The sequence below is a fragment of the Salmo salar genome, chromosome ssa29 (genome assembly GCF_905237065.1).
Source record: "Salmo salar chromosome ssa29, Ssal_v3.1, whole genome shotgun sequence".
Classification (NCBI taxonomy): domain Eukaryota; kingdom Metazoa; phylum Chordata; class Actinopteri; order Salmoniformes; family Salmonidae; genus Salmo; species Salmo salar.
Window position 1 is genome coordinate 21,163,764 of NC_059470.1, and position 14,363 is coordinate 21,178,126.

Below are 14,363 nucleotides of genomic sequence, written 5' to 3' on the forward strand. Positions count from 1 at the left end.
ATACTGTAAACATTATTTTAAATCTAATAAAATAATTTAAGATAAGTTCAGCCAGACATAAAGGACATGTTTGGTACAGATGGGTTAAGTTCAGCTGGCCAGACAGATGGGACATGTTTGGCTGACCAGATAGGATAAGCAGGGTTTGTACGCTGATGGAATTTTAAGTGTTTTCCAGGCCTGGAAAAGTTAGGACAAGTTTGGCCAGATATGATAATTTCAGAAATAAGTTTGGCCGGATAGATGGGATAAGTTTGGCCAGATGAAACTAGTTCAGCTGGCTGACCCGATAGGACAAGTCATCAAGACAGATGTGATATGTTCAGCTGGCCGGACAGATAACAAGTTCAGGCGATTGGCCAGATAGGATAAGTTTGCTCGGCCGGTCAGACAGATAAGTTCACAACCGGGGACCAGCGTGTGGGGGTGTTGGGGGTATCTGAGCTTCATCAGCCAACACTAGATATTGGTTAATCAAATCTTCCCATTCCGGCTTAATTTGGCATGCCTTCTTAAACAGCCAAACTGTATATGCATTCACACATCAAGTCTTCTCTTGAGTTGGGATGGAACAACTGATCATTTGAGTTGGGTGTGGGGGTAGGTCGAACTATGGGTGGAAGGGGAGAGAGGGGCATACATCCCACATCAACTGACAAAAATGTAGAATTCCTACTACCGGCCATTTATTTGGTAGCAATCATTAGAAGTGCTTATTATTACGCATATTATTCGTTAATTGTGGGAATAAATTAGGATATGCATGTTTTTTTTAAATGCAGTACAACTGAGGGGAAGGCGTTCGAAATGATGTTGGCTGCGGATCTGGTTCTGTACTGTAGGTGGCACCATGTGCTCTTTTTAAAGGATGAGCCCATATCTCTTGAAAGGCCCTAGGATCCATGTGTACAGGGTTGGTCAGTCACTGGAACGACAACCCTACATGGGATGGGGGGGAGGTTTTAGGGGGTGGGATATTGAAGGACAATTAGAGGTTTACTTAGTCGCAGCTACAATATGCTTAACAGTGCAAATATTATGGTACAGCTATATGGACACTCAATTATCATGGTACTTAATGGTAAGTTTACAAACATGGTAAGAGGTGAAATAAGTATAGCTAGTTAAAATTGTAATGGCTTTGCAGATAATAACAAGACGATCCGTCTTTATCTGGCTAAAAGAGAAGGAATATAATATCTATTGTTTGCAGGAAACTCATTCTACACCTTTTTAGACGAAGTTGTATGGAAGAAAATGACTGGGGGGCGGGTTGTAAAATGTATTTCTCCCATGGGCAAAGAAACTCAAAAGGAGTGATGATATTAATTAACAGGAAGTTTGATCTGAATGCGCAAACTGTTCAAACAGATCCGCAAGGAAGGTGGATCCTTTTAAATAGGCTATTGGACCATTAACAGATTTGTCTCAATCTATATGGTCCAAATAATGATGCTATATAATTTATCGACTTTACAGGCAATACATGGCTCAATTATTATTGTGGGGGATTATAATACGGTTTTAAGTACCTCAATGGACTGTAAAGGAAGTCGCACTACAAAATATCACCCTCATGCTCTTAAAGAAATTATGAATATTATGCATATATCTGAACTAGTGGATATATGGAGGCTTACATATCCTGACCTAGTGAGATAAACATGGCGAAGGATCAATCAAGCTAGTCGTCTTGACTACTTATGTAATTGTCGCTGGCACCAAAAGTTGTGTTGATAAGGGACAGAATGCGGTCAGACCATCAAATAATTGGTATACACATTACACTTACAGAATTTACATTAAGGTGAGAATATTGGAACTTTAAATCAAAGCTTAATGGACAACAAATTGTTTTTAACCAAGAGAATAATTTACTACTTTTCCCCTATATAACATAGATACAGCGGATCCCCTTATTGTATGGGACAATTTTACACTGAACAAAAATATAAACGCAACATGTGGGAATGCCCAAAAGGCGTATTGGGACCTGAACGACGAACAGGCGGCTAATTACGACGGACTCAAACGGGAGATACTCAGTCGCTACGGGTACAGCCTGGCCCATCGGACTCAACGGTTCCACGACTGGAGGTTCGTAGCCGACGCATCCCCCCCAAGCCCAGATGAGCGACCTACTGCGCGTCACCAGGGCATGGCTCCTAACTGACGTATCCACCCTCTCCATCCTCGACAAAATAGTCCTGGATCGCTTCTTACGGGCGCTACCCCACGACATGAAGAGGGCAGCGAGTCTATGCGCGCCCCAGACCTTGGAGGGCCTCCTGGAAGCAGTGGAGACGCATAATAATACGCAGGCCCTGCTGAGTGGGAGCCGGGACGAGTCGGCGACCTGTCCGAGGGGACGGAAGGACAGCCCCACCACAGTGTACCCCGAACCGACAGTCGGCACCGACAGTTCTTCAGGGCAAACCCGTGAAGAAACGGCTGGGGTAGGTTCGACCCGTCACCGACGACCCCAGGTAGATGGAGACCAAAGGAGGTGTTTTGAGTGTGGTGCCCGGGGGCACATTGCCTGGAATTGCCCGGCTCGAGAGGAGTCGATGCCATCAGCAAGCCCCGGAGGCGAGGTGGGTCACGTCGTGAACTATGTCACCTCCTGTTGGGCGCACCCCGACTCAATTGCACCCATGGTCCCAGTGAAGGTTGACGGACACGACACGGAAGCGCTATTGGACTCCGGAAGTATGGTTACGCTCGTAACCACGAGCCTGCTGAATCAGGAGACCGAAAGGTGTAGGGAGATGTCCATTTCCTGTGTTCACGGTGACACAAAGCAGTATCCAACCGTATGGACCAACATCGTGACGCCACAAGGGAGCTGCCAGATGACGGTGGGTGCAGTGCCAGAGCCTGTACCTCTCCTAGTGGAACGGGATTGTCCGCTGTTCGCGGCCCTATGGGGGCACGAGTTGAGGAAGAAGGTATGAGACGGCCGAAGAAGAGAGTGGGGACGACCAATAGCCTGTGCGGACCAGAAGCAACCGGTTAACCAGCAGGTGTCTACGGCTCCGGAGTCGGAGTCAGAGGGGGTGCCGGAACCCGAACCCCCTTGGGAACCCCTGGAGGAGGAGCCCAGCCTCCCCCTCGATTTTGAGGGGCCAGTCGAGACCCCCACTGGGGGCCAACTGAGGGGACAATTCGGGACAGCCCAGTGGGAGGATCCTAACTTGAAAGCCGCCGCAGCCCAAGTGATAGCGGTGGATGGACAGCTACTTCCGGGGCTGAGTGACTGGCGATACCCCCATTTCCAAATCAAGAATAACCTTTTGTATCAGGTGTCTTGCCAACAGGGGGAACTTAGAGGTATTGTTGCTGCCCCGACGGTATGTGGGAACCGTTCTTCAGCTGGCCCACACCCACCTGTTGGGGGCGCACTTGGGAATGGAGAAGACCCGGGAACGGATCGCCGCCCGGTTCCACTGGCCCGGGATGAGGAGGGCCGTGGAAGACTGTCGCAGCTGCCCGGAGTGTCAACTCACGGCCCCGAAAGCCCACTTCCGAAGCCCATTGGTCCCCCTACCGATCATCGGGGTGCCCTTTGAACGCATCACCATGGACATAGTGGGACCCCTGGTAAAAACAGCACGAGGACACCGGTACATCCTGGTGATTAGTAGATTATTCCACCCTGTATCCTGAGGCCATTCCCCTACGGGCGGCGGTATCCAAGGGAATCGCCCGGGAGCTGTTCCAGCTCTTTAGCTGGGTGGGCACCCCAAACGAGATCTTGACAGACCAAGGTACGGAGTTTATGTCCCGCCTCATGAGAGTTGTGCCCTCCTGCAGATCATGCAGATCTGGACCTCTGTTTTTCACCCGCAGACGGATGGGCTCGTCGAGTACTTTAATAAAATGCTCAAACAGATGCTGCGGAAGGTCATCGAGCAGACCGGGAAGAACTGGGACCAGCTACTACCCCACCTAATGTTCTCAATCAGAGAAGTACCCCAATCCTCCACTGGGTTTTCCCCGTTCAAACTCCTCTACGGGAGGAGGCCACGTGGCCTACTGGACCTCGCAAAGGAGGTGTGGGAAGCCCAACCAACCCCATTACGCAGCGTGGTAGAGCACGTGGAGACGATGAGGGAGAGGATGCAGCCTTATGGCCCGTCGTGAGGGAACATATGGAGAAGGCCCAACGCGCCCAGGTCTACAATCGGGGAGCCCAGCCCCGAGAATTCCAGGTGGGAGACAGCGTGCTGGTCTTAATCCCCACGGCCAAAAGTAAGTTCCTGGCAACATGTCACGGACCATACGAGGTGGTCGAGAAGATGGGACCTGTCAATTACCGCGTACAGCAACTGGGGAGACAGAAACCTCAACAGATTTACCACGTGAACCTTTTGAAGAAGTGGCACGAGAGGACAGCCTTGGCCGTATTATGGTCGGGACCCAGGACACCAACGGGACCAGTGGTGGTCCCGAGCAATGAGGACCTCGACCCGGCCCAGAAGCAAGAGCTCAGTGAGCTTGTCGATCGGAACACAGCGGTGTTCTCCGAGAAGCCAGGCAGCACGACCCTCATTGAACATCACATCCGTACCCGGCCCGGCGAAACAGTAAGAAAGACGACATATCGGATTCCGGAGGCCCGAAGGAAGGCCGTGAAGCAGGAAGTGGAGGCTATGCTGAGGATGGGGGTCATTGAAGAGTCCCACAGTGCATGGTGCAGCCCCATTGTGTTGGTGCCAAAACCAGACGGTAGCCTCCGCTTCTGTAACGATTTCCGGGGGGTGAACAACGACAGCTTGTTCAACGCATATCCCATGCCGAGTGTGGACGAGCTCGTCGACCGATTGGGAAAGGCCCGGTACATCATCACCCTTGACCTGACCAAAGGATATTGGCAGGTACCGTTGGCAGCCTCCTCCCAGGAGAAGACTGCATTTTCGACACCAGACGGGTTGTATCAGTACCGGGTGCTCCCGTTCGGTCTCCACGGAGCCCCGCCCACATTCCAATGGCTGATGAACAAAGTACTTCAACCCCACCAGCAGTACGCAGCGGCCTATTTGGATGACATCATCATCCACAGCCAAGGTTGGGAAGAGCACTTGACGCGCCTCCTGGCGGTGCTGGATGCGCTCAGACAAACCAGGTTGACCGCGAACCCCAAGAAGTGCAAACTAGGTTTCGAGGAGGTGGAGTACCTGGGGTATTTGATCGGACGGGGGAACGTCAAGCCCCAGGAGAGGAGTGGAACTGGCCCGTTCCACTCACCAAGACACAGGTCAAGTCCTTCCTGGGACTGGCAGGATACTATAGTCGATTTATCCCCAACTTTGCGGCTATTGCTTCCCCCCTCACCGATCTAACCAGGGCCCGTCTCCCGAAAACAGTGAAATGGACGAACGAGACAGAAGCGGCGTTCAGCCGTCTGAAGGAAGCGCTGTGCTCCCATCCGATTCTCGTAACGCCCTATTTCCAGGTGCCGATGGTGGTCCAGATGGATGCGTGTGATACGGGACTAGGCGCCGTTCTGTCCCAGATACACGATGGGGAGGAGCACTCCATGTACATCAGCAGAAAGCTGGTTCCTAGAGAGAAAAGGTACTCCATTGTGGAGTAAGAGTGTCTAGCGGTGAAGTGGGCACTGAACACTCAAGTATTACCTGTTGGGTACCCACTTCACCCTGGTCACGGACCATGCTCCCCTGGTTTGGATGGCCAGGGGAAAGGACACAAATGATCGGGTTACCAGGTGGTTCTTGTCCCTTCAACGCTTCTCTTTTTCTGTTGTGCACAGGTCAGGGGCGAAACGTGGAAATGCGGATGCCCTATCGAGAAGGGAGACGTACGTTGCACTGACGACAGTCCCCTCCCCGACAGAGCTAAGGGGGGGGGGGTGGAGTACAGCAGATCAGCCTTGTCGAGGCCTGGTGACAGATGGAGTATACATCGAGGCGATGGCTCCATCTGCTGGACGTGCCAGGTCTCGACGGGCTCTCTGCCCAGGACTAATTGGGGCTGATTGGGGAGTTGGTGAGTAATCAAGGGCTGATTGCTCACCAGCTGTACAAGCCCCATAAAGCTGCCAGAAGGGCAACACACAGGAAAGGACTGGGGGAAGTAAGGTGACTTCCGTGTAGTTGGAGATGGGGCCCGAGCTAAGACGAGGGAGTTGAGTTTGTGTGCCGGACAGGATACAGCCAGACCCGGAGCCCAGAAGACGGTATCCCGGAGAGGGTCTCATGGGGGAGACCTATCCTTTTCTTTTGATTTATTATTTAATAAACACCCTTGAAACCGAGCTAACCATACTCTGTCCATGTCTGATCTGTGTAAACGTCTTGGCCTACACCAGCCAAACCCGGATGAAGCTGGGCCAATTGTGCGCCGCCCTATGGGACTCCCAATCACGGCCGGTTGTGATACAGCCTGGATTCAAACCAGGGTGTCTGTAGTGACGCCTCTAGCACTGAGATGCAGTGCCTTAGATCGCTGTGCCACTTGGGAGCCCTAAATAGTGCTATAAGATACATCATTACAGTTGACAAATTTTACTAGACCACATTACTGTAATATAAAAACTGTATACTAAAAGATAACGCCGAGCCTAAAATTTGTGTTACAATTCCCTGCTGGGGACTTTTAGCACACCATCTCACAGCCCTCAGACATTTACAGAGTTTGTCTCTAACTCCTGCGTATACGATCCTCCCCTATGTCCAGTGGGGGACGAGAGCCTACTGCAAGAGTTAGAAAGTTAGCCAGACTTCTCCAAGCTCACCTGTCTTGCACAGTAACATCTGGGCCCGTATCCACAAAGCATCTCGGAGTACTAGTGCTATTTTAGATCATAGTGAATAGGATTATATGGACAGATCCTAGTTCAGCATTTTGTAGACACTTATCCAGAGTGACTGCATACATTTACAAACAGAGGTGTGAAACACACACAATGCAGTGGAACACTTTAGAGACAAAGTAATTTATGGCTGAAGTTCCAGATGCTAAAAGGCTCACTTCTATAAACGCCTAAATACAGTTTTGGTTCCTTACGCGTTTCCATAGACGAAAGGAAAGTTGCTGTTGCAGTTCAAATGTATTTATTACTCACAAGTGAATTGTCCATTGTTTGTCACAGATTCCAGGTTGGTAAGTGGTAAAAGAAAGCATTGTAATCCAGATTAGGTTAAATATGTTCCAAGTGATATGAATGGCAAAAAGGTAAAATCCCTAAATACAAAATAAGTAGCAACATGCAAATTAAATCCAAAAGAAACAGTAGAAATGGCCAAATTACCTACCTCATCCCCATATTGTTTTTATTTACTTTTTCCCCCTCTTTTGCACACCAGTATTTCTACTTGCACATCTATCACTCCAGTGTTAATTTGCTAAATTGTAATTACTTCGCTACTATGGCCTATTTATTGCCTTACCCCCCTTATGCCATTTGCACACACTGTATATAGATTTTTCTATTGTGTTACTGACTGTAGTTTTGTTTATCCCACGTGTAACTCTTTGTCACACTGCTTTGCTTTATCTTGGCCAGGTTGCAGTTGTAAATGAGAACTTGTTCTCAACTGGCCTACCTGGTTAAATAAAGGTGAAATATATATATTTTTATATATGAATCCAAAAGAAATGGTCAACTGTAGCTCTACTAGGCGTCTTTCCTCTGGTGCAATCTGCTGTCCTAATGAGTTACTGACACCATCTTTTCCCATAACCCTTCTAATATACATATTTAACAGTTTACATACAGTACCAGTCAAAAGTTAGGTCACCTACCCATTCCAGGGTTTTTCTTTATTTTTACTATTGTCTACATTGTAGAATAATAGTGAAGACATCAACATTTTGAAATAACACATATTGAATCATGTAGTAACCAAAAACAAATAAAAATATATTGTATATTTGAGAGTCGTCAAAGTAGCCACCCTTTGCCTTGATGACAACTTTGCACACACTTGGTATTCTCTCAACAAGCTTCACCTGGATTTTTTTCCCCCCAACAGTTTAGAAGGATTTCCCACATATGCTGAGCACTTGTTGGCTGCTTTTCCTTCACTCTGCGGTCCAACTCATCCCAAACCATCTCTTTCATTTTACCCGCTTCCCTGCCTAAAACTACACAAAAAGGTTGAATGATTAAAAATGGATGGCAGGAAGCTTGGCCCCAGTGATGTACTGGGCTGTACGCACTACCCTCTGTAGTGCCTTAAGGTCGGAGGCCGAGCAGTTGCCATAACAGTCAGGATGCTCTCGATGGTGCAGCTGTGGAACTTTTTGAGGATCTGGGGACCCATGCCAAATATTTTCAGTCTCCTGAGGGGGAAGAGGTGTTGTCATGCCTTCGTCACAACTTTCCTGGTGTGTTTGGACCATAAGTTTGTTGGTGATGTTGACACCAACGAACTTGAAACTCTCGACCCACTTCACTACAGCCTTGTCGATGTGAATGGGGGCGTGTTCAGTCCCCCTTTTCCTGTAGTTCACAATCATCTTCTTTGTCTTGCTCACGTTGATTGAGAGGTTGTTGTCCTGGTACCATACTGCCAGGTCTCTGACCTCCTCCCTATAGGCTGTCTCATCATTGTAGGTGATCAGGCCTACCACTGTTGTGTCATCAGCAAACTTAATGATGGTGTTGGAGTTGTGCTTGGCACGCAGTCGTGGGTGAACAAAGCAGGCAACCCTGAGGGGCCCGCGTGTTGAGGATCAGCTTAGCAGATGTGTTGTTGCCTACCCTTACCACCTGGGGGTAACCCGTCAGGAAGTCCAGCATCCAGTTGCAGAGGGAGGTGTTCAGTCCCAGGGTCCTTAGCTTAGTGCCCACAAAGCTCATCACTATGGTGTTGAATGCTGAGCTGTAGTCAGTGAACAGCGTTCTCACATAGGTGTTCCTTTTGTCCAGGTGGGAAAGAGCAGTGTGGAGTGCGATTGAGATTGCATCATCTGTGGATCTGTTGGGGTAGTATGCGAGTTGGAGTGAGTCTAGGGTTTCCGGGATGATGGTGTTGATGTGAGCCATGACCAGCCTTTCAAAAAACTTCATGGCTACCAATGTGAGTGCTATGGGGCGGTATTCATTTAGGCAGGTTATCTTCGCTTTCTTGGCCACAGGGACTATGGTGGTCTGCTTGAAGCATGCAGGTATTACAGGAGCCACCTACTGTACGGGGTAGTAAAATTAACATTGTACGAATTACCAAAAAATAAATGAAATAAACATGAACCAAATTCCCGATACTACCCTGAATTTCAAACAAAAACTGTACTATTCAGATCCCTACACAGACTCAGGAACCTGGGAGGTGTAAACTCCTATTCAGTACTCCCTGTAACATTTCGGCTGTAAAGTCCTGGAGATCCAGAAATCTATTTGCCGCCTTCACAATGATGTCTACCTTAGATTTTTTTTTATTAGTTTGACTAGTGCAATTTATCACTTGGGCTATAAAACGCAACGAAGTCCACCTTCTTCACTTAGTATGTCGGGATCCTTCTCCTGCATGGCATACTGCAGACTGTGGGCCATCCACTACCATCTCTCTACGCACTTCTCCACATAGGAGACCTGCTGGATGGCACCGATCCTAGCTACTGCGACCTCCTTCATCCTCAACAGGGCACTTCCGGGAACGTGATTCCCATCAAAATAACAACATGCTTCATCTGACTCTTCAACTACTACATATTTTTTCATTCGACAACCACACAGCCTCTATATACAACTAAACACCTGAGATGACACCTTTAACCGGTGCCCTATTCTGAAAATCACATCTTGTTGAGCCACAAAGCTTTCACCTTTTGCGCTGTTGACACAAATGAACCTCAGCATCATACCGCTCCTGGTCACTCGAACCGATTCCACTTCACCATCTTTGAGACAGCAAACAGGTCACCCCAAAAAACAATTTGTGAATCGCACTGAAACCATAAACTGCTGTGCATTTCCAACTTTAGCCCTTTTCAATCTCCTCTTTTTCACCAACGTCCACTCATTCTCACCAACTGTACTTAGGCCAAGAGAATCGCAAAATATTTCCGCCATTGCTCCTCCAGTCATCCCCTGGACTCCCTCGCCCTTTGCTGTGAAAGATGCGAGTTTGTGTTCTCGAAGTATCATCCATATTGTTCACATTCCAGCACAGCTGTTGCGTCACCATCTTTTTCTCAATTTCCCCACTTTAATCTGCACTACTCGCCGCCATTTCCCTTCGCCGAACAAATTCAAATTGAAAACACCAACAAACTCAGTTTCCGCCATCTTCCTCACCTATCAAAGTTGTTCAAGATGTATGTAACAAAGCTTTTATCTGTGGCAGTGTAGCTAGCGCCGTCTCTGGCCCACACTCCAGCACAGTAGGTGGCGTTAATGCACCAACGTTGGATGCCAATCACCCCAACGAATGAGGAGGCTGCTAGCTAGGCTAGGGGGAACTGGTAGTGTCCTTCGCCCCCGCCTGCCAAGCACTGCTTTCCCGCAGTTCTGTTAACGTTATGGGAAGTAGCTTGCGCAGCCAACCCTATTCCTGCGTGACACTACCTGGTACATGCTAGCAGGCGGGGGTGAACGACAGTGCGTGCCGGTGTAGCAGCCTCAACGGCGTCGCAGGGGGCGTGGCATGTAGTAAGTGAAGCGTAGTGGGCACAGCATATAGTAAACGCAGTCTGCAGATAGACCCTGCTCGTATAATTAGCTACCCTCAGACCAACGAACATACAGAGATGTATGTCTGTATGTTATTAGCCTAAGGCCGGTCTGGGTTGATCGAGGATTGTGTTTTGTTCATTTTCCAGACAGGAACTTGAGTTTTTATTGAAACCGAGTTGAGATGTCTTCCTCTTAAAATACAATAATAAAACTGTACAATGGTTGTTTTTGTTTATACCTTACCTTAGTGCAAGGGATATTTAATTGGTGTGTATTTCAATACTGTGAAGGCATATTATATTTCCTAGTGGTAACTATACACTCAGTGGCCAGTTTATTATGTACACCCATCTATACTAAACACAAGATGTAAAGTGTTGTTTCCATGTTTCATGAACTGAAATAAAAGATCCCAGAAATGTTGAATACACACAAAGAGCGTATTTCTCAAATTTTGTGAACAAATGTGTTTACATCCCTGTTCGTGAGCATTTCTCCTTTGTAAATAATGGCATATTAAGAAGCTGATTAAATGGCATGATCATTAAACAAGTCCACCTTGTGCTGGGGACAATAAAAACAGCAAGTTTTGTCACAACACATTGCCACAGATGCCTCAAGTCATGCTGACTGCAGGAATGTCCACCGGAAAGGTTGCAAGGTAATTTAATGTTAATTTCTCTACCATAAAGCCTTCATCGTTTTAGAGAATTTGGCATCTGACCACAGACCACATGTAATCATGCCAGGCCAGGACCTCTACATCCGGCTTCTTCACCTGCGGAATCATCGGAGACCAGCCACCCGGACAGCTGATGAAACTGAGGAGTATTTCTGTCTAACAAAGCCCTGTTGTGGGGAAAAAACTCATTCTGAATGGCTGGGCCTTGATCTCCAGTGGGTGGGCCTATGCCTTCCCAATCCCAACCATGGATTAGGGCTTAATGAATGTATTAAAATTGACTGATTTCCTTATATGAACTGTAACTCAGTAAAATCATTGCTGCACGTTGCGTTTATATCTAGGCTATTGTTGCACGTTGTGTTTATACCTAGCCTATTGACCACTGATTCTATATGGTCTCCAACATTACGGTAATCACACTAAATGGTAGAAAGTGGATCTTTAGTCCCTCTGTTGAAGTAGGCCTATGTACGCTTTAATTCCAATTTCTGAAAACTGGGAATGGCTTCACATCAGACTATTCAATAAGGATACAGCTAAATATCTAGGACCTATAAATGTTGCTACGCACACTCCAGAATGGAACAGTTGATGGTAATAAACAGGGTTGGAAAATAACACCAGCCACCAGCTGGTAGATTTTGGCATTGGCTGGTAGAATGTCTATTCTTAATAGCCTCATTTGCAGGGCGACATACTGAGCATTTGGGAGAGGTTTCCTTTTTCTCAATCCAAAAAAAATGGTGTGCATGCCAGCTCTGGAAGAGTGAATCTCAACATTACAGTGTTGAAAGTGGGGTACAATGTTTTCTGTGGTTTATCTTAATTCTTTTGGGGGGGGATTATGGCTCGTAAAATATTTGAATGGCTGGTAAAATTAGGGCATCTGCCAGCGGTGGCCTAAAAAGTAAATTTACCACCATGGAAGTAAAGGTTATTTGGCGTGATCTGGTTTTGGCCAGGACTGTGTTCCTCTGGCGGCGTTAACACAGGCAGCCCAATTCTGATATTCTTTTCGCTAACCAGTCAGACCAGCTCTGAAAAAGTTCTGATGTGAAGAGAGCTGATTTGATTGGTTTAAAGTTTAGACAGGCAACCTATGTATGCTCCCAAACACAGCCTGTGAGGTGTAAGTCATGCCACAGAGGAATCTGGTCATTACTGCCCCAAGTCCTCTGAGTTTATTCCCCATGTCTTAACAATGCTTATTAAAAGGCCTGCAACATTTGGTTTCAGTATGGCTGCGTTTACACAGACAGCCCAATTCTGGTCATTTGACCAATCACCTCAGATCTTTTTCAGAGCTGATCTGATTGTCCAAAATACCAATTAGTAAAAAAAAGATCAGAATTGGGCTGCATGTGTAAACATAGCCTAAAGGCCACCAAGGCTGTCAGGGAGCCCCGAGACAAGCAAAAAAACTTTACTGCAACATCTACAACCTTATTCGTTTAGTTGGTCATATCCAACATTCAATCCACTTGTTTAACCTACTTAGCATTTGTGTTCTTATGCTGGATCTCACTCCGCCTCACATTTGCTTGATGAACTTTCAAGTATTTATAGTTTTCATGCAGCCAGTAGGTCTTGTGAAACAGACAATGTTGGTTATTTGGGCCTGAAAAGGGACAGAAGTAGAGCAATACAGAAAGAGTGGGTTATAGGAGTGATTAGGTGTTTTATGTCAGCAGTGAGGCATTTTAACATTGGGAGGAGCATAAGGACAAATGGCTTTCTATAAGCGGCACTGGCTTTGAATAGTTACTGTAAATGCAACAGGAAAATGTGTATATACACACACATCCCATTTTCACTTTAACGGCAAAAGTAAAATGTATATTTTATGTGCAATATAGTGAATGATAAACATTTACATTTCTACATTAACAGTTTCCTCACAGGAGCATTTGATTCCTACAAGGAACAACCTTTAACAGTTCCTTGTCATCCTGGGTGTTCTGAACCCGTTCACCACATAACCCCAGGTGTCCTATTCAGATGGTCCACTTCTCCCGAAGCGAAAAGAGGAAAGGAAGGGGAGACACGAGAAGAGTATGTTGCTGGCTCACATAGCCGGTGGGCAGTGCCCAGCTGGCGGACAAAAAAAAGTGTTGCCGGCTCACATAGCCGGTGGGCAGTGCCCAGCTGGCGGGAAACAAGTGTTGCCGGGTAGCCTGGTAAATCCCAGCCCTCACAAAGAAGCCTTTCTCCAATTTCTCAGGAGGATGGCTCTGGTCACGTGACGCGTCTGTTCTCCTGGCATGGAGGGCCTGCCAAACCTACAGTCGATGATCAGGGATGCGTGCAGGGCAGGCAGAAATCCTTGTTGCAGCGTTGGACAATGGTGCCATTGTGACGGTTGTAAAAGCAGAGGCGCATCTTATGATAGACATGAGGAATTAGGGTTTGGTTTAGGCAAATTATCTCTGATAGTCAAAGGAAACTGGTTGGACATGACAGTGGTGGGTTAGTTGTGTTCTTTTAAAGGCCCGTTTCTAACATGAGTCCTTTGTCCTGATCTTGTCCACATTCAGATTATGCCCACGTTTTTGGACAGGTGTAGATTGATGCTTTAAAATAAAGAGCAAGGGCTCAATTCAATCTGTAGTGCTGAAGATCCACGCTAGAGCACAATATACATTTAAAAGGCAATGTTCCCGCAGAGACTGCATATGGTCAGCTCAATCTGAAATGCCCTTCATTTCAAAATGTACTACTTTATAACACGCAACTCCAGCAATACAGATTGGAATCGAGACTACTTCTGTAACCATAGTTTGACAAGTGTCGGGATTCAATCCAATTGCGGGTTATAGGCACTGTAGCTTTAAGGCAATTTCCGATTGAGCCGACATACGCAGCATTTACTGTAAATGGGATCTCCACGAACATTGCTTTTAAAAACCGCAATGCCTATAATCCACGATCTGATTGAATCCCAGCCAAGGCATGGCACCGGTTGTGCACAAAAATCTTTTTTGGCCTTAAAAAGGAATATCACTCAAATGTTTTGCATGTCAGCAGTCAAGATATTGG